The sequence below is a fragment of the Euprymna scolopes genome, chromosome 27 (genome assembly GCF_053919585.1).
Source record: "Euprymna scolopes isolate OS-2025 chromosome 27, ASM5391958v1, whole genome shotgun sequence".
Classification (NCBI taxonomy): domain Eukaryota; kingdom Metazoa; phylum Mollusca; class Cephalopoda; order Sepiida; family Sepiolidae; genus Euprymna; species Euprymna scolopes.
This window is the reverse complement of record NC_136508.1, coordinates 105,566,766-105,588,764: the sequence shown is the minus strand read 5'-3', so window position 1 is coordinate 105,588,764 and position 21,999 is coordinate 105,566,766. Positions and strand designations below refer to the sequence as shown.

Below are 21,999 nucleotides of genomic sequence, written 5' to 3'. Positions count from 1 at the left end.
GATATTTAAAGATAAAACATTCAACACGGTGATAAGTTACAAACATGTTATTAAGAATATTTTGACGTTCATATCAATTAGGGATAAACAGATATTTAAAGATAAAACATTCAACATGGTGATAAGTTACAAACATGTTATTAAGAATAGTTTGACGGTCATATCAATTAGGGATAAACAGATATTTAAAGATAAAACATTCAACATGGTGATAAGTTACAAACATGTTATTAAGAATATTTTGACGTTCATATCAATTAAGGATAAACAGATATTTAAAGATAAAACATTCAACACGGTGATAAGTTACAAACATGTTATTAAGAATATTTTTACGTTCATATCAATTAAGGATAAACAGATATTTAAAGATAAAACATTCAACATGGTGATAAGTTACAAACATGTTATTAAGAATATTTTGACGTTCATATCAATTAAGGATAAACAGATATTTAAAGATAAAACATTCAACATGGTGATAAGTTACAAACATGTTATTAAGAATATTTTGACGTTCATATCAATTAAGGATAAACAGATATTTAAAGATAAAACATTCAACATGGTGATAAGTTACAAACATGTTATTAAGAATATTTTGACGTTCATATCAATTAAGGATAAACAGATATTTAAAGATAAAACATTCAACACGGTGATAAGTTACAAACATGTTATTAAGAATATTTTGACGTTCATATCAATTAAGGATAAACAGATATTTAAAGATAAAACATTCAACATGGTGATAAGTTACAAACATGTTATTAAGAATATTTTGACGTTCATATCAATTAGGGATAAACAGATATTTAAAGATAAAACATTCAACATGGTGATAAGTTACAAACATGTTATTAAGAATAGTTTGACGGTCATATCAATTAGGGATAAACAGATATTTAAAGATAAAACATTCAACACGGTGATAAGTTACAAACATGTTATTAAGAATAGTTTGACGGTCATATCAATTAGGGATAAACAGATATTTAAAGATAAAACATTCAACACGGTGATAAGTTACAAACATGTTATTAAGAATAGTTTGACGGTCATATCAATTAGGGATAAACAGATATTTAAAGATAAAACATTCAACACGGTGATAAGTTACAAACATGTTATTAAGAATAGTTTGACGGTCATATCAATTAGGGATAAACAGATATTTAAAGATAAAACATTCAACACGGTGATAAGTTACAAACATGTTATTAAGAATAGTTTGACGGTCATATCAATTAGGGATAAACAGATATTTAAAGATAAAACATTCAACACGGTGATAAGTTACAAACATGTTATTAAGAATAGTTTGACGGTCATATCAATTAGGGATAAACAGATATTTAAAGATAAAACATTCAACACGGTGATAAGTTACAAACCTGTTATTAAGAATATTTTGACGTTCATATCAATTAGGGATAAACAGATATTTAAAGATAAAACATTCAACATGGTGATAAGTTACAAACATGTTATTAAGAATAGTTTGACGGTCATATCAATTAGGGATAAACAGATATTTAAAGATAAAACATTCAACACGGTGATAAGTTACAAACATGTTATTAAGAATATTTTTACGTTCATATCAATTAGGGATAAACAGATATTTAAAGATAAAACATTCAACACGGTGATAAGTTACAAACATGTTATTAAGAATAGTTTGACGGTCATATCAATTAGGGATAAACAGATATTTAAAGATAAAACATTCAACACGGTGATAAGTTACAAACCTGTTATTAAGAATATTTTGACGTTCATATCAATTAGGGATAAACAGATATTTAAAGATAAAACATTCAACATGGTGATAAGTTACAAACATGTTATTAAGAATAGTTTGACGGTCATATCAATTAGGGATAAACAGATATTTAAAGATAAAACATTCAACACGGTGATAAGTTACAAACATGTTATTAAGAATAGTTTGACGGTCATATCAATTAGGGATAAACAGATATTTAAAGATAAAACATTCAACACGGTGATAAGTTACAAACATGTTATTAAGAATAGTTTGACGGTCATATCAATTAGGGATAAACAGATATTTAAAGATAAAACATTCAACACGGTGATAAGTTACAAACATGTTATTAAGAATAGTTTGACGGTCATATCAATTAGGGATAAACAGATATTTAAAGATAAAACATTCAACATGGTGATAAGTTACAAACATGTTATTAAGAATAGTTTGACGGTCATATCAATTAGGGATAAACAGATATTTAAAGATAAAACATTCAACATGGTGATAAGTTACAAACATGTTATTAAGAATAGTTTGACGGTCATATCAATTAGGGATAAACAGATATTTAAAGATAAAACATTCAACACGGTGATAAGTTACAAACATGTTATTAAGAATAGTTTGACGGTCATATCAATTAGGGATAAACAGATATTTAAAGATAAAACATTCAACACGGTGATAAGTTACAAACATGTTATTAAGAATAGTTTGACGTTCATATCAATTAGGGATAAACAGATATTTAAAGATAAAACATTCAACATGGTGATAAGTTACAAACATGTTATTAAGAATAGTTTGACGGTCATATCAATTAGGGATAAACAGATATTTAAAGATAAAACATTCAACACGGTGATAAGTTACAAACATGTTATTAAGAATAGTTTGACGGTCATATCAATTAGGGATAAACAGATATTTAAAGATAAAACATTCAACATGGTGATAAGTTACAAACATGTTATTAAGAATATTTTTACGTTCATATCAATTAGGGATAAACAGATATTTAAAGATAAAACATTCAACATGGTGATAAGTTACAAACATGTTATTAAGAATAGTTTGACGGTCATATCAATTAGGGATAAACAGATATTTAAAGATAAAACATTCAACACGGTGATAAGTTACAAACATGTTATTAAGAATAGTTTGACGGTCATATCAATTAGGGATAAACAGATATTTAAAGATAAAACATTCAACATGGTGATAAGTTACAAACATGTTATTAAGAATATTTTTACGTTCATATCAATTAGGGATAAACAGATATTTAAAGATAAAACATTCAACACGGTGATAAGTTACAAACATGTTATTAAGAATAGTTTGACGGTCATATCAATTAGGGATAAACAGATATTTAAAGATAAAACATTCAACATGGTGATAAGTTACAAACATGTTATTAAGAATATTTTTACGTTCATATCAATTAGGGATAAACAGATATTTAAAGATAAAACATTCAACACGGTGATAAGTTACAAACCTGTTATTAAAAATATTTTGACGTTCATATCAATTAGGGATAAACAGATATTTAAAGATAAAACATTCAACACGGTGATAAGTTACAAACATGTTATTAAAAATATTTTTACGTTCATATCAATTAGGGATAAACAGATATTTAAAGATAAAACATTCAACACGGTGATAAGTTACAAACATGTTATTAAGAATATTTTTACGTTCATATCAATTAGGGATAAACAGATATTTAAAGATAAAACATTCAACACGGTGATAAGTTACAAACATGTTATTAAGAATAGTTTGACGGTCATATCAATTAGGGATAAACAGATATTTAAAGATAAAACATTCAACATGGTGATAAGTTACAAACATGTTATTAAAAATATTTTTACGTTCATATCAATTAGGGATAAACAGATATTTAAAGATAAAACATTCAACACGGTGATAAGTTACAAACCTGTTATTAAAAATATTTTTACGTTCATATCAATTAGGGATAAACAGATATTTAAAGATAAAACATTCAACACGGTGATAAGTTACAAACATGTTATTAAAAATATTTTTACGTTCATATCAATTAGGGATAAACAGATATTTAAAGATAAAACATTCAACACGGTGATAAGTTACAAACATGTTATTAAGAATATTTTTACGTTCATATCAATTAGGGATAAACAGATATTTAAAGATAAAACATTCAACACGGTGATAAGTTACAAACATGTTATTAAAAATATTTTTACGTTCATATCAATTAGGGATAAACAGATATTTAAAGATAAAACATTCAACACGGTGATAAGTTACAAACATGTTATTAAAAATATTTTGACGTTCATATCAATTAGGGATAAACAGATATTTAAAGATAAAACATTCAACATGGTGATAAGTTACAAACCTGTTATTAAAAATATTTTGACGTTCATATCAATTAGGGATAAACAGATATTTAAAGATAAAACATTCAACACGGTGATAAGTTACAAACATGTTATTAAGAATATTTTTACGTTCATATCAATTAGGGATAAACAGATATTTAAAGATAAAACATTCAACACGGTGATAAGTTACAAACATGTTATTAAGAATATTTTTACGTTCATATCAATTAGGGATAAACAGATATTTAAAGATAAAACATTCAACACGGTGATAAGTTACAAACCTGTTATTAAAAATATTTTGACGTTCATATCAATTAGGGATAAACAGATATTTAAAGATAAAACATTCAACACGGTGATAAGTTACAAACCTGTTATTAAAAATATTTTGACGTTCATATCAATTAGGGATAAACAGATATTTAAAGATAAAACATTCAACACGGTGATAAGTTACAAACATGTTATTAAGAATATTTTTACGTTCATATCAATTAGGGATAAACAGATATTTAAAGATAAAACATTCAACACGGTGATAAGTTACAAACATGTTATTAAGAATATTTTGACGTTCATATCAATTAGGGATAAACAGATATTTAAAGATAAAACATTCAACACGGTGATAAGTTACAAACCTGTTATTAAAAATATTTTTACGTTCATATCAATTAGGGATAAACAGATATTTAAAGATAAAACATTCAACACGGTGATAAGTTACAAACATGTTATTAAGAATATTTTGACGTTCATATCAATTAGGGATAAACAGATATTTAAAGATAAAACATTCAACACGGTGATAAGTTACAAACATGTTATTAAGAATAGTTTGACGGTCATATCAATTAGGGATAAACAGATATTTAAAGATAAAACATTCAACACGGTGATAAGTTACAAACATGTTATTAAGAATAGTTTGACGGTCATATCAATTAGGGATAAACAGATATTTAAAGATAAAACATTCAACACGGTGATAAGTTACAAACATGTTATTAAGAATAGTTTGACGGTCATATCAATTAGGGATAAACAGATATTTAAAGATAAAACATTCAACACGGTGATAAGTTACAAACATGTTATTAAGAATAGTTTGACGGTCATATCAATTAGGGATAAACAGATATTTAAAGATAAAACATTCAACACGGTGATAAGTTACAAACATGTTATTAAGAATAGTTTGACGGTCATATCAATTAGGGATAAACAGATATTTAAAGATAAAACATTCAACACGGTGATAAGTTACAAACATGTTATTAAGAATATTTTTACGTTCATATCAATTAGGGATAAACAGATATTTAAAGATAAAACATTCAACACGGTGATAAGTTACAAACATGTTATTAAGAATAGTTTGACGGTCATATCAATTAGGGATAAACAGATATTTAAAGATAAAACATTCAACACGGTGATAAGTTACAAACATGTTATTAAAAATATTTTTACGTTCATATCAATTAGGGATAAACAGATATTTAAAGATAAAACATTCAACACGGTGATAAGTTACAAACATGTTATTAAGAATAGTTTGACGTTCATATCAATTAGGGATAAACAGATATTTAAAGATAAAACATTCAACACGGTGATAAGTTACAAACATGTTATTAAGAATATTTTTACGTTCATATCAATTAGGGATAAACAGATATTTAAAGATAAAACATTCAACACGGTGATAAGTTACAAACATGTTATTAAGAATAGTTTGACGGTCATATCAATTAGGGATAAACAGATATTTAAAGATAAAACATTCAACACGGTGATAAGTTACAAACATGTTATTAAGAATAGTTTGACGGTCATATCAATTAGGGATAAACAGATATTTAAAGATAAAACATTCAACACGGTGATAAGTTACAAACATGTTATTAAGAATAGTTTGACGGTCATATCAATTAGGGATAAACAGATATTTAAAGATAAAACATTCAACATGGTGATAAGTTACAAACATGTTATTAAGAATAGTTTGACGGTCATATCAATTAGGGATAAACAGATATTTAAAGATAAAACATTCAACACGGTGATAAGTTACAAACATGTTATTAAGAATAGTTTGACGGTCATATCAATTAGGGATAAACAGATATTTAAAGATAAAACATTCAACACGGTGATAAGTTACAAACATGTTATTAAGAATAGTTTGACGGTCATATCAATTAGGGATAAACAGATATTTAAAGATAAAACATTCAACACGGTGATAAGTTACAAACATGTTATTAAGAATAGTTTGACGGTCATATCAATTAGGGATAAACAGATATTTAAAGATAAAACATTCAACACGGTGATAAGTTACAAACATGTTATTAAGAATAGTTTGACGGTCATATCAATTAGGGATAAACAGATATTTAAAGATAAAACATTCAACACGGTGATAAGTTACAAACATGTTATTAAGAATATTTTGACGTTCATATCAATTAGGGATAAACAGATATTTAAAGATAAAACATTCAACACGGTGATAAGTTACAAACATGTTATTAAGAATAGTTTGACGGTCATATCAATTAGGGATAAACAGATATTTAAAGATAAAACATTCAACACGGTGATAAGTTACAAACATGTTATTAAGAATAGTTTGACGGTCATATCAATTAGGGATAAACAGATATTTAAAGATAAAACATTCAACACGGTGATAAGTTACAAACATGTTATTAAGAATAGTTTGACGGTCATATCAATTAGGGATAAACAGATATTTAAAGATAAAACATTCAACACGGTGATAAGTTACAAACATGTTATTAAGAATAGTTTGACGGTCATATCAATTAGGGATAAACAGATATTTAAAGATAAAACATTCAACACGGTGATAAGTTACAAACATGTTATTAAGAATATTTTGACGTTCATATCAATTAGGGATAAACAGATATTTAAAGATAAAACATTCAACACGGTGATAAGTTACAAACATGTTATTAAGAATAGTTTGACGGTCATATCAATTAGGGATAAACAGATATTTAAAGATAAAACATTCAACACGGTGATAAGTTACAAACATGTTATTAAGAATAGTTTGACGGTCATATCAATTAGGGATAAACAGATATTTAAAGATAAAACATTCAACACGGTGATAAGTTACAAACATGTTATTAAGAATAGTTTGACGGTCATATCAATTAGGGATAAACAGATATTTAAAGATAAAACATTCAACACGGTGATAAGTTACAAACATGTTATTAAGAATATTTTGACGGTCATATCAATTAGGGATAAACAGATATTTAAAGATAAAACATTCAACACGGTGATAAGTTACAAACATGTTATTAAGAATAGTTTGACGGTCATATCAATTAGGGATAAACAGATATTTAAAGATAAAACATTCAACACGGTGATAAGTTACAAACATGTTATTAAGAATAGTTTGACGGTCATATCAATTAGGGATAAACAGATATTTAAAGATAAAACATTCAACACGGTGATAAGTTACAAACATGTTATTAAGAATAGTTTGACGGTCATATCAATTAGGGATAAACAGATATTTAAAGATAAAACATTCAACACGGTGATAAGTTACAAACATGTTATTAAGAATAGTTTGACGGTCATATCAATTAGGGATAAACAGATATTTAAAGATAAAACATTCAACACGGTGATAAGTTACAAACATGTTATTAAGAATATTTTGACGTTCATATCAATTAGGGATAAACAGATATTTAAAGATAAAACATTCAACACGGTGATAAGTTACAAACATGTTATTAAGAATAGTTTGACGGTCATATCAATTAGGGATAAACAGATATTTAAAGATAAAACATTCAACACGGTGATAAGTTACAAACATGTTATTAAGAATAGTTTGACGGTCATATCAATTAGGGATAAACAGATATTTAAAGATAAAACATTCAACACGGTGATAAGTTACAAACATGTTATTAAGAATAGTTTGACGGTCATATCAATTAGGGATAAACAGATATTTAAAGATAAAACATTCAACACGGTGATAAGTTACAAACATGTTATTAAGAATATTTTGACGGTCATATCAATTAGGGATAAACAGATATTTAAAGATAAAACATTCAACATGGTGATAAGTTACAAACATGTTATTAAGAATAGTTTGACGGTCATATCAATTAGGGATAAACAGATATTTAAAGATAAAACATTCAACACGGTGATAAGTTACAAACATGTTATTAAGAATATTTTGACGGTCATATCAATTAGGGATAAACAGATATTTAAAGATAAAACATTCAACACGGTGATAAGTTACAAACATGTTATTAAGAATATTTTGACGTTCATATCAATTAGGGATAAACAGATATTTAAAGATAAAACATTCAACACGGTGATAAGTTACAAACATGTTATTAAGAATAGTTTGACGGTCATATCAATTAGGGATAAACAGATATTTAAAGATAAAACATTCAACACGGTGATAAGTTACAAACATGTTATTAAGAATAGTTTGACGGTCATATCAATTAGGGATAAACAGATATTTAAAGATAAAACATTCAACACGGTGATAAGTTACAAACATGTTATTAAGAATAGTTTGACGGTCATATCAATTAGGGATAAACAGATATTTAAAGATAAAACATTCAACATGGTGATAAGTTACAAACCTGTTATTAAGAATATTTTTACGTTCATATCAATTAGGGATAAACAGATATTTAAAGATAAAACATTCAACACGGTGATAAGTTACAAACATGTTATTAAGAATATTTTTACGTTCATATCAATTAGGGATAAACAGATATTTAAAGATAAAACATTCAACACGGTGATAAGTTACAAACATGTTATTAAGAATATTTTTACGTTCATATCAATTAGGGATAAACAGATATTTAAAGATAAAACATTCAACACGGTGATAAGTTACAAACATGTTATTAAGAATATTTTTACGTTCATATCAATTAGGGATAAACAGATATTTAAAGATAAAACATTCAACACGGTGATAAGTTACAAACATGTTATTAAGAATAGTTTGACGGTCATATCAATTAGGGATAAACAGATATTTAAAGATAAAACATTCAACACGGTGATAAGTTACAAACATGTTATTAAGAATAGTTTGACGGTCATATCAATTAGGGATAAACAGATATTTAAAGATAAAACATTCAACACGGTGATAAGTTACAAACATGTTATTAAGAATAGTTTGACGGTCATATCAATTAGGGATAAACAGATATTTAAAGATAAAACATTCAACACGGTGATAAGTTACAAACATGTTATTAAGAATATTTTGACGGTCATATCAATTAGGGATAAACAGATATTTAAAGATAAAACATTCAACACGGTGATAAGTTACAAACATGTTATTAAGAATATTTTGACGTTCATATCAATTAGGGATAAACAGATATTTAAAGATAAAACATTCAACACGGTGATAAGTTACAAACATGTTATTAAGAATAGTTTGACGGTCATATCAATTAGGGATAAACAGATATTTAAAGATAAAACATTCAACACGGTGATAAGTTACAAACATGTTATTAAGAATATTTTGACGGTCATATCAATTAGGGATAAACAGATATTTAAAGATAAAACATTCAACACGGTGATAAGTTACAAACATGTTATTAAGAATATTTTGACGTTCATATCAATTAGGGATAAACAGATATTTAAAGATAAAACATTCAACACGGTGATAAGTTACAAACATGTTATTAAGAATAGTTTGACGGTCATATCAATTAGGGATAAACAGATATTTAAAGATAAAACATTCAACATGGTGATAAGTTACAAACATGTTATTAAGAATATTTTTACGTTCATATCAATTAGGGATAAACAGATATTTAAAGATAAAACATTCAACACGGTGATAAGTTACAAACATGTTATTAAGAATAGTTTGACGGTCATATCAATTAGGGATAAACAGATATTTAAAGATAAAACATTCAACACGGTGATAAGTTACAAACATGTTATTAAGAATAGTTTGACGGTCATATCAATTAGGGATAAACAGATATTTAAAGATAAAACATTCAACACGGTGATAAGTTACAAACATGTTATTAAGAATAGTTTGACGGTCATATCAATTAGGGATAAACAGATATTTAAAGATAAAACATTCAACATGGTGATAAGTTACAAACCTGTTATTAAGAATATTTTTACGTTCATATCAATTAGGGATAAACAGATATTTAAAGATAAAACATTCAACACGGTGATAAGTTACAAACATGTTATTAAGAATATTTTTACGTTCATATCAATTAGGGATAAACAGATATTTAAAGATAAAACATTCAACACGGTGATAAGTTACAAACATGTTATTAAGAATATTTTTACGTTCATATCAATTAGGGATAAACAGATATTTAAAGATAAAACATTCAACACGGTGATAAGTTACAAACATGTTATTAAGAATATTTTTACGTTCATATCAATTAGGGATAAACAGATATTTAAAGATAAAACATTCAACACGGTGATAAGTTACAAACATGTTATTAAGAATAGTTTGACGGTCATATCAATTAGGGATAAACAGATATTTAAAGATAAAACATTCAACACGGTGATAAGTTACAAACATGTTATTAAGAATAGTTTGACGGTCATATCAATTAGGGATAAACAGATATTTAAAGATAAAACATTCAACATGGTGATAAGTTACAAACATGTTATTAAAAATATTTTTACGTTCATATCAATTAGGGATAAACAGATATTTAAAGATAAAACATTCAACATGGTGATAAGTTACAAACATGTTATTAAGAATAGTTTGACGGTCATATCAATTAGGGATAAACAGATATTTAAAGATAAAACATTCAACACGGTGATAAGTTACAAACATGTTATTAAGAATAGTTTGACGGTCATATCAATTAGGGATAAACAGATATTTAAAGATAAAACATTCAACACGGTGATAAGTTACAAACATGTTATTAAGAATATTTTGACGTTCATATCAATTAGGGATAAACAGATATTTAAAGATAAAACATTCAACATGGTGATAAGTTACAAACATGTTATTAAGAATATTTTTACGTTCATATCAATTAGGGATAAACAGATATTTAAAGATAAAACATTCAACATGGTGATAAGTTACAAACATGTTATTAAGAATATTTTTACGTTCATATCAATTAGGGATAAACAGATATTTAAAGATAAAACATTCAACATGGTGATAAGTTACAAACATGTTATTAAGAATATTTTTACGTTCATATCAATTAGGGATAAACAGATATTTAAAGATAAAACATTCAACATGGTGATAAGTTACAAACATGTTATTAAGAATAGTTTGACGGTCATATCAATTAGGGATAAACAGATATTTAAAGATAAAACATTCAACACGGTGATAAGTTACAAACCTGTTATTAAGAATATTTTGACGTTCATATCAATTAGGGATAAACAGATATTTAAAGATAAAACATTCAACACGGTGATAAGTTACAAACATGTTATTAAGAATAGTTTGACGGTCATATCAATTAGGGATAAACAGATATTTAAAGATAAAACATTCAACACGGTGATAAGTTACAAACATGTTATTAAGAATAGTTTGACGGTCATATCAATTAGGGATAAACAGATATTTAAAGATAAAACATTCAACATGGTGATAAGTTACAAACATGTTATTAAGAATATTTTTACGTTCATATCAATTAGGGATAAACAGATATTTAAAGATAAAACATTCAACATGGTGATAAGTTACAAACATGTTATTAAGAATATTTTTACGTTCATATCAATTAGGGATAAACAGATATTTAAAGATAAAACATTCAACATGGTGATAAGTTACAAACATGTTATTAAGAATAGTTTGACGGTCATATCAATTAGGGATAAACAGATATTTAAAGATAAAACATTCAACACGGTGATAAGTTACAAACATGTTATTAAGAATAGTTTGACGGTCATATCAATTAGGGATAAACAGATATTTAAAGATAAAACATTCAACATGGTGATAAGTTACAAACATGTTATTAAGAATATTTTTACGTTCATATCAATTAGGGATAAACAGATATTTAAAGATAAAACATTCAACATGGTGATAAGTTACAAACATGTTATTAAGAATATTTTTACGTTCATATCAATTAGGGATAAACAGATATTTAAAGATAAAACATTCAACATGGTGATAAGTTACAAACATGTTATTAAGAATAGTTTGACGGTCATATCAATTAGGGATAAACAGATATTTAAAGATAAAACATTCAACACGGTGATAAGTTACAAACATGTTATTAAGAATAGTTTGACGGTCATATCAATTAGGGATAAACAGATATTTAAAGATAAAACATTCAACACGGTGATAAGTTACAAACATGTTATTAAGAATAGTTTGACGGTCATATCAATTAGGGATAAACAGATATTTAAAGATAAAACATTCAACACGGTGATAAGTTACAAACCTGTTATTAAGAATATTTTGACGTTCATATCAATTAGGGATAAACAGATATTTAAAGATAAAACATTCAACACGGTGATAAGTTACAAACATGTTATTAAGAATAGTTTGACGGTCATATCAATTAGGGATAAACAGATATTTAAAGATAAAACATTCAACACGGTGATAAGTTACAAACATGTTATTAAGAATAGTTTGACGGTCATATCAATTAGGGATAAACAGATATTTAAAGATAAAACATTCAACATGGTGATAAGTTACAAACATGTTATTAAGAATATTTTTACGTTCATATCAATTAGGGATAAACAGATATTTAAAGATAAAACATTCAACATGGTGATAAGTTACAAACATGTTATTAAGAATATTTTTACGTTCATATCAATTAGGGATAAACAGATATTTAAAGATAAAACATTCAACATGGTGATAAGTTACAAACATGTTATTAAGAATAGTTTGACGGTCATATCAATTAGGGATAAACAGATATTTAAAGATAAAACATTCAACACGGTGATAAGTTACAAACCTGTTATTAAGAATATTTTGACGTTCATATCAATTAGGGATAAACAGATATTTAAAGATAAAACATTCAACACGGTGATAAGTTACAAACATGTTATTAAGAATAGTTTGACGGTCATATCAATTAGGGATAAACAGATATTTAAAGATAAAACATTCAACACGGTGATAAGTTACAAACATGTTATTAAGAATAGTTTGACGGTCATATCAATTAGGGATAAACAGATATTTAAAGATAAAACATTCAACATGGTGATAAGTTACAAACATGTTATTAAGAATATTTTTACGTTCATATCAATTAGGGATAAACAGATATTTAAAGATAAAACATTCAACATGGTGATAAGTTACAAACATGTTATTAAGAATATTTTTACGTTCATATCAATTAGGGATAAACAGATATTTAAAGATAAAACATTCAACATGGTGATAAGTTACAAACATGTTATTAAGAATAGTTTGACGGTCATATCAATTAGGGATAAACAGATATTTAAAGATAAAACATTCAACACGGTGATAAGTTACAAACATGTTATTAAGAATAGTTTGACGGTCATATCAATTAGGGATAAACAGATATTTAAAGATAAAACATTCAACATGGTGATAAGTTACAAACATGTTATTAAGAATATTTTTACGTTCATATCAATTAGGGATAAACAGATATTTAAAGATAAAACATTCAACATGGTGATAAGTTACAAACCTGTTATTAAAAATATTTTGACGTTCATATCAATTAGGGATAAACAGTTATTTAAAGATAAAACATTCAACATGGTGATAAGTTACAAACCTGTTATTAAAAATATTTTGACGTTCATATCAATTAGGGATAAACAGATATTTTAAGATAAAACATTCAACACGGTGATAAGTTACAAACCTGTTATTAAAAATATTTTGACGTTCATATCAATTAGGGATAAACAGATATTTTAAGATAAAACATTCAACATGGTGATAAGTTACAAACCTGTTATTAAAAATATTTTGACGTTCATATCAATTAGGGATAAACAGATATTTTAAGATAAAACATTCAACACGGTGATAAGTTACAAACCTGTTATTAAGAATATTTTGACGTTCATATCAATTAGGGATAAACAGATATTTTAAGATAAAACATTCAACACGGTGATAAGTTACAAACCTGTTATTAAAAATATTTTGACGTTCATATCAATTAGGGATAAACAGATATTTTAAGATAAAACATTCAACACGGTGATAAGTTACAAACCTGTTATTAAAAATATTTTGACGGTCATATCAATTAGGGATAAACAGATATTTTAAGATAAAACATTCAACATGGTGATAAGTTACAAACCTGTTATTAAGAATATTTTGACGTTCATATCAATTAGGGATAAACAGATATTTAAAGATAAAACATTCAACACGGTGATAAGTTACAAACCTGTTATTAAGAATATTTTGACGTTCATATCAATTAGGGATAAACAGATATTTAAAGATAAAACATTCAACACGGTGATAAGTTACAAACCTGTTATTAAGAATATTTTGACGTTCATATCAATTAGGGATGAACAGTTATTTAAAGATAAAACATTCAACACGGTGATAAGTTACAAACCTGTTATTAAGAATATTTTGACGTTCATATCAATTAAGGATAAACAGATATTTAAAGATAAAACATTCAACACGGTGATAAGTTACAAACATGTTATTAAGAATATTTTGCTGTTCATATCAATTAAGGATAAACAGATATTTAAAGATAAAACATTCAACACGGTGATAAGTTACAAACATGTTATTAAGAATATTTTGCTGTTCATATCAATTAGGGATGAACAGTTATTTAAAGATAAAACATTCATGACGTTTTTGCTACTCTTTTTCATCCTACATAAGGCGTATTATCATCTGGATGTAAGGGACTAGTATTTGGGATTATTACTAAGATGAGAGTAACGAGATGTTTGTTCATATTACATTTAAACTACTGCATTTTAGTACACTCAGAAAGATGGAAAATATTCCAGAGTCTAGCAGACTGAGTGAAAGAACGGTTTGAGCTTTCCGGTACATAGAGACAAAAATAGTGAAGGTGTGAGATTTTGCTGATTGTCAGGTTAATTTGGAGTATGTATGTCAGAGTAAACACAACAAAAAAATTAGCTTATCACGTTTGATCTTTAAATATTAGTATGATTAAATATTTAAATTAATATAAACATATAAGTAATATTAAACCTAGCCGGTAAATAGATAATTAATATTAAAGCTAACCGTATTATTAATGTTAAAATTACTATAAACCGATAATTAACATCTAAACGAATTTCATTGGGTTTCATGAATTAAATTTTACACCTTTTGTCTAAGATGAGTGCTATGGTATTTGCAGCCGCCTATATGTTGCAACAATACTCAATGCATATGTTAATGTAGACGTCCAGGATAATCCCAGTCCAAAGTAATTTTCTAGCAGGGTTGGGAAAACCCATCTTTTTCCAGAAGTCTTTCTACTGTTTTGAAATTATTTGCTAATATATTTGACAATTGGTAAATTGAAAGTTTGTTTATACCAACATTTAAAGACAGATGAAACATTAACACATTTATAAGTTAAACGGTTATAGTTACAAATAATATTTTTTATTACGATGAATTAGAGGTGAGTGGATATATTCACTCAAACACATGTAGATGGAATACTAGGATTGACAAATATAAGAAAAGATGTATGACTGAATTACAATAGAAATATATAGAATATCATTGTAGCTTTTTCAACCAAATTATTGTCTTTTGGGGTACAAACAACCAAACATTAAGAAAATGTTTCAAGAATTTTCGATAATTTTGCATATTTATATATCAGTTATATGTACTTTTGCATATTTATATATCAGTTATATGTACTTTTGCATATTTATATATCAGTTATATGTAAGTTTGCATATTTATATATCAGTTATATGTAAGTTTGCATATTTATATATCAGTTATAAGTTTCCATATTTATATATCAGCTATAAGTAAGTTTTCATATTTATGTATCAGTTATAAGTAAGTTTGCATATTTATATATCAGTTATATGTAAGTTTGCATATTCATATATCAGTTATATGTAAGTTTGCATACTCATATATCAGTTCTATGTAAGTTTGCATATTAATATATCAGATATATGTAAGTTTGCATATTCATGTCAGTTATATGTAAGTTGGCATATTTATATATCAGTTATATGTAAGTTTGCATATTCATATATCAGTTATATGTAAGTTCGCATATTCATATATCAGTTATATGTAAGTTTGCATATTCATATATCAGTTCTATGTAAGTTTGCATATTCATATATCAGTTCTATGTAAGTTTGCATATTTATATATCAGTTATAAGTTTCCATATTTATATATCAGCTATAAGTAAGTTTGCATATTTATATATCAGCTATATGTAAGTTTGCATATTTATGTATCAGCTATATGTAAGTTTGCATATTTATGTAACAGTTACATGTAAGTTTGCATATTTATATATCAGTTATATGTAAGTTTGCATATTCATATATCAGTTCTATGTAAGTTTGCATATTCATATATCAGTTCTATGTAAGTTTGCATATTTATATATCAGTTATAAGTTTCCATATTTATATATCAGCTATAAGTAAGTTTGCATATTTATATATCAGCTATATGTAAGTTTGCATATTTATGTATCAGCTATATGTAAGTTTGCATATTTATGTAACAGTTACATGTAAGTTTGCATATGTATATATCAGTTATATGTAAGTTTCCATATTCATATATCAGTTATATGTAAGTTTGCATATTCATATATAAGTTCTATGTAAGTTTGCATATTCATATATAAGTTCTATGTAAGTTTGCATATTCATATATAAGTTCTATGTAAGTTTGCATATTCATATATAAGTTCTATGTAAGTTTGCATATTCATATATCAGTTCTATGTAAGTTTGCATATTTATATATCAGTTATATGTAAGTTTGCATATTCATATATCAGTTATATGTAAGTTTGCATATTTATATATCAGTTATATGTAAGTTTGCGTATTCATATATCAGTTATATGTAAGTTAGCATATTCATATATCAGTTCTATGTAAGTTTGCATATTCATATATCAGTTATATGTAAGTTAACATATTTATGTATCAGTTATATGTAAGTTGGCATATTTATATATCAGCTATATGTAAGTTTGCATATTCATATATCAGTTATATGTAAGTTTGCATATTTATATATCAGTTATATGTAAGTTTGCATATTTATATATCAGCTATATGTAAGTTTGCATATTTATATATCAGTTATATGTAAGTTTGCATATTTATATATCAGTTCTATGTAAGTTTCCATATTTATATATCAGTTATATGTAAGTTTGCATATTTATATATCAGTTATATGTAAGTTTGCATATTCATATATCAGTTATATGTAAGTTTGCATATTTATATATCAGTTATATGCACTTTTGCATATTTATATATCAGTTATATGTAAGTTTGCATATTTATATATCAGCTATATGTAAGTTTGCATATTTATATATCAGTTATATATAAGTTTGCATATTCATATATCAGTTATATGTAAGTTTGCATATTTATATATCAGTTCTATGTAAGTTTGCATATTTATATATCAGCTATATGTAAGTTTGCATATTTATATATCAGTTATATATAAGTTTGCATATTTATATATCAGTTATGTGTAAGTTTGCATATTTATATATCAGTTATATGTAAGTTTGCATATTTATATATCAGTTATATATAAGTTTGCATATCCATTTATTAGTTATATGTAAGTTTGCATATTTATATATCAGTTATATGTTAGTTTGCATATTTATATATTAGTTATATGTAAGTTTGCATATTTATATATCAGATATATGTAAGTTTGCATATTTATATATCAGTTATATGTAAGTTTGCATATTTATATATCATTTATATGTAAGTTTGCATATTTATATATCAGTTATATGTAATTTGCATATTTATATATCAGTTGTATGTAAGTTTGCATATTCATATATCAGTTCTATGTAAGTTTGCATATTTATATATAAGTTATATGTAAGTTTGCATATTTATGTTAGTTTGCATATTTATATATCAGTTATATGTAAGTTTGCATATTCATATATCAGTTATATGTAAGTTTGCATATTTATGTATCAGTTATATGTAAGTTTGCATATTTATATATCAGTTATATGTAAGTTTGCATATTTATGTATCAGTAATATGTAAGTTTGCATATTTATATATCAGTTATATGTAAGTTTGCTTGTTTATGTATCAGTTATATGTAAGTTTGCATATTTATATATCAGTTCTATGTAAGTTTGCATATTTATGTATCAGTTATATGTAAGTTTGCATATTTATATATCAGTTATATGTAAGTTTGCATATTTATATATCAGTTATATGTAATTTGCATATTTATATATCAGTTGTATGTAAGTTTGCATATTCATATATCAGTTCTATGTAAGTTTGCATATTTATATATAAGTTATATGTAAGTTTGCATATTTATGTTAGTTTGCATATTTATATATCAGTTATATGTAAGTTTGCATATTCATATATCAGTTATATGTAAGTTTGCATATTTATGTATCAGTTATATGTAAGTTTGCATATTTATATATCAGTTATATGTAAGTTTGCATATTTATGTATCAGTAATATGTAAGTTTGCATATTTATATATCAGTTATATGTAAGTTTGCTTGTTTATGTATCAGTTATATGTAAGTTTGCATATTTATATATCAGTTCTATGTAAGTTTGCATATTAATATATCAGATATATGTAAGTTTGCATATTTATATATCAGTTATATGTAAGTTTGCATATTTATGTATCAGTTATATGTAAGTTTGCATATTTATATATCAGTTATGTGTAAGTTTGCATATTCATGTATCAGTTATATGTACGTGCTTGAAGAAAGCAAAAACGTGTATGCACTAAATACTTTTTGGATGGACATATGGTTATTTACTTTTATTGTTACATTAAGGTACATGCATATATATTGTAGTATTGTATATATAAATATATTTCTTCTCACTATGATTAAAATCATAAAACAATAAATATTTTAACTAGATAATAACTTTAGTAACAATTGTATCGACTTAGTCTGTGTTACTTTGTGTGCAAAATCATTTTTGTGATGAGACTTATAAGGGGTTTTTTTCGATTAAATAAATCTAAATATTGTGGGTTCAATCTAATAATATTTACAACAATAAACAAACGAAATACTGCTGTGTGAATTCAAATACTTTTAATATTGAACTTTATTATTTTTTACAGATGTTCCTGATTGAACCCTATTTCAATTTTAATGGAGGATCATGATCTTCAAAGATTAAGCTGTAAACAGTTTATTACTTTATTTTGAACACTTTAGAAAAGCAACACCTTATTAACGCTAAATTCTTTGCAATAGCATTTTATAAATATTGTGGTTGAAATATATGAAGAACTAGGTAGATGTTTGTCATCCTCAGAAGCGTGTCTGTGGATATAATCATTTTGCCACATAGGATTGAGTAAAACATATAGGAACTCAGACTGGAAAAAGGCCGCATTTGTGTAAAGTGTGTAGATATTTTTGTGTATCATAAACTTAAGTTAAAATTATGAGAACTTACGCTGGGGAAATCAACGTTAGTGAAACATACGAGAACTCATACTGGGGAAAAGCCATATTCTTGTCAAGTGTATGAATATTCCTGCTCTCTAAAATCGAATTTAGTGCGCCATATGAAAACTCATTCTGGGGAAAGTCACATTCTTGTGAAATGTGTGGATATTCAACGTTAGTGATCCATATGAGAACTCACACTGGGGAAACCCCACATTCTTGTATTGTGTGTGGATATTCTTGTTCTGCAAAATCAACGTTAGTGAGACATATGAGCAGTCACGCTGGAGAAAAGCCTTATTCTTGTCAAGTTTGTGAATATTTTTGTTCTTAAAATCGAATTTAATGAGCCATATAAACACTCACACTGGGGAAAAGCCACATTTTTCTGATGTGTGTCAATATTCTTGTTCTGCAAAATTAACGTTGCTGATACATATGAGAACTCATATTGGGAAAAAGCCACATTCTTGTGATGTGTGTGGATATTCTTGTTCTGAAAAATCAACGTTAGTAAACCATATTAGAACTCATACTGGGGAAATGCCACATTCTTGTCAAGTTTGTGAATATTCTTGCTCTCAAAAATCGAATTTAGTGAACCATATGAAAACTCATTCTGATGAAAAGCCACAGTCTTGTGAAGTGTGTGGATATTCCTGTTCTGCAAAATCAACGTTAGTGAACCATATGAGAACTCACACTGGAGAAAAGCCATATTCTTGTCAAGTGTGTGGATATTCTTGCTCTCTAAAATCGAATTTAGTGACACATATGAGAACTCACACTGGAGAAAAGCCATATTCTTGTCAAGTATGTGAATATTCTTGTTCTCAAAAATCCAAATTAGTGTGCCATATGAAAACTCACACTGGAGAAAAACCACATTCTTGTGATGTGTGTCGATATTCTTTTCCTCACAAATCAGCCTTAGTGGAACATATGAGAAGACATACTGGGGAAAAGCCACATGCTTGTCAAGTTTGTAAATATTCTTCTGCTTCAAAATCAGAGTTAGTGAGACATATCAGAACTCACACTGGGATAAAGCCACATACTTGTCAAGTGTGTCAATATTCTTGTTCTGATAAATCAAATTTAGTGCAACATATGAGAACTCATACTGGGGAAAAGCCACATTCTTGCCAAGTGTGTGAATATTCTTGTACTAAAAAATCAGACTTAGTGCAACATATGAGAAGACATACTGGAGAAAAGCCATATGCTTGTCAAGTTTGTAAATATTCTTCCACTTCAAAATCAGATTTAGTGAGACATAGCAGAACTCACACTGGGGAAAAGCCACATGCTTGTCAAGTGTGTCATTATTCTTGTTCTGATAAATCAAATTTAGTGAGACATATGAGAACTCATACTGAGGTAAATATCAGGACCTAAAAATGATCTAAAAACAACATAGTCTCTGAAAAAAATAAGCATTATACCAGTTGAGATGGTAGCAACTGGCCCAATAAAAAGGAACCTTCAGAAATACTTAGAAGCAATCCCTGGAAAACCAAGCTGTAAGGAAATAGATATAGCTGCTATAAAGGGAACAGTGTCTATTCTTAAAAGAGCCCTCTGATATAAATTTAAACTGTAATAGAATCAAGTGTTAGCCCCAGGAAGGAGCTCCTTGATCTTTTCAAACTAACAAAAGTAAAATAAAAAAGGGTAAAGCCACATACTTGTCAAGTGTGTGAATATTTTTTTCTTGAAAGTCATACTTAGTAAAACTTACGGAAACTCATACTGGTTTTGGGTCCTTTTATTTCTGTGAGCTTCGACTGAAGTAAACTAAAACAAAATATTCTTGCATTATAAGATCAGATTTAGTGATCAGATTTATGAGATATCACACTAGGGAGAATCCGCATTTTTCTCAAGTGTATGGACATTCTTTTTCTGAAAAATCACATTTAATGAGCCATATGAGAACTCACAAAAATCAAACCAATGCTGTTACTTGATGGTCATTACATTGTTAATTGATTGTCATTAG

At 26.5% G+C, this 21,999-nt stretch overlaps 1 long non-coding RNA gene across 1 annotated transcript in view; it reads left to right on the top strand.

Annotated features, from left to right (window-relative positions):
- LOC145249039 (uncharacterized) overlaps positions 1-20,297 on the top strand; it is a 40,304-nt gene extending 20,007 nt beyond the window's left edge. The window contains exon 2 of the long non-coding RNA XR_013863451.1: positions 19,664-20,297. This is a non-coding gene — a long non-coding RNA (uncharacterized LOC145249039). The remainder of the gene's footprint in view (positions 1-19,663) is intronic.
- Positions 20,298-21,999: the final 1,702 nt, after the last annotated feature.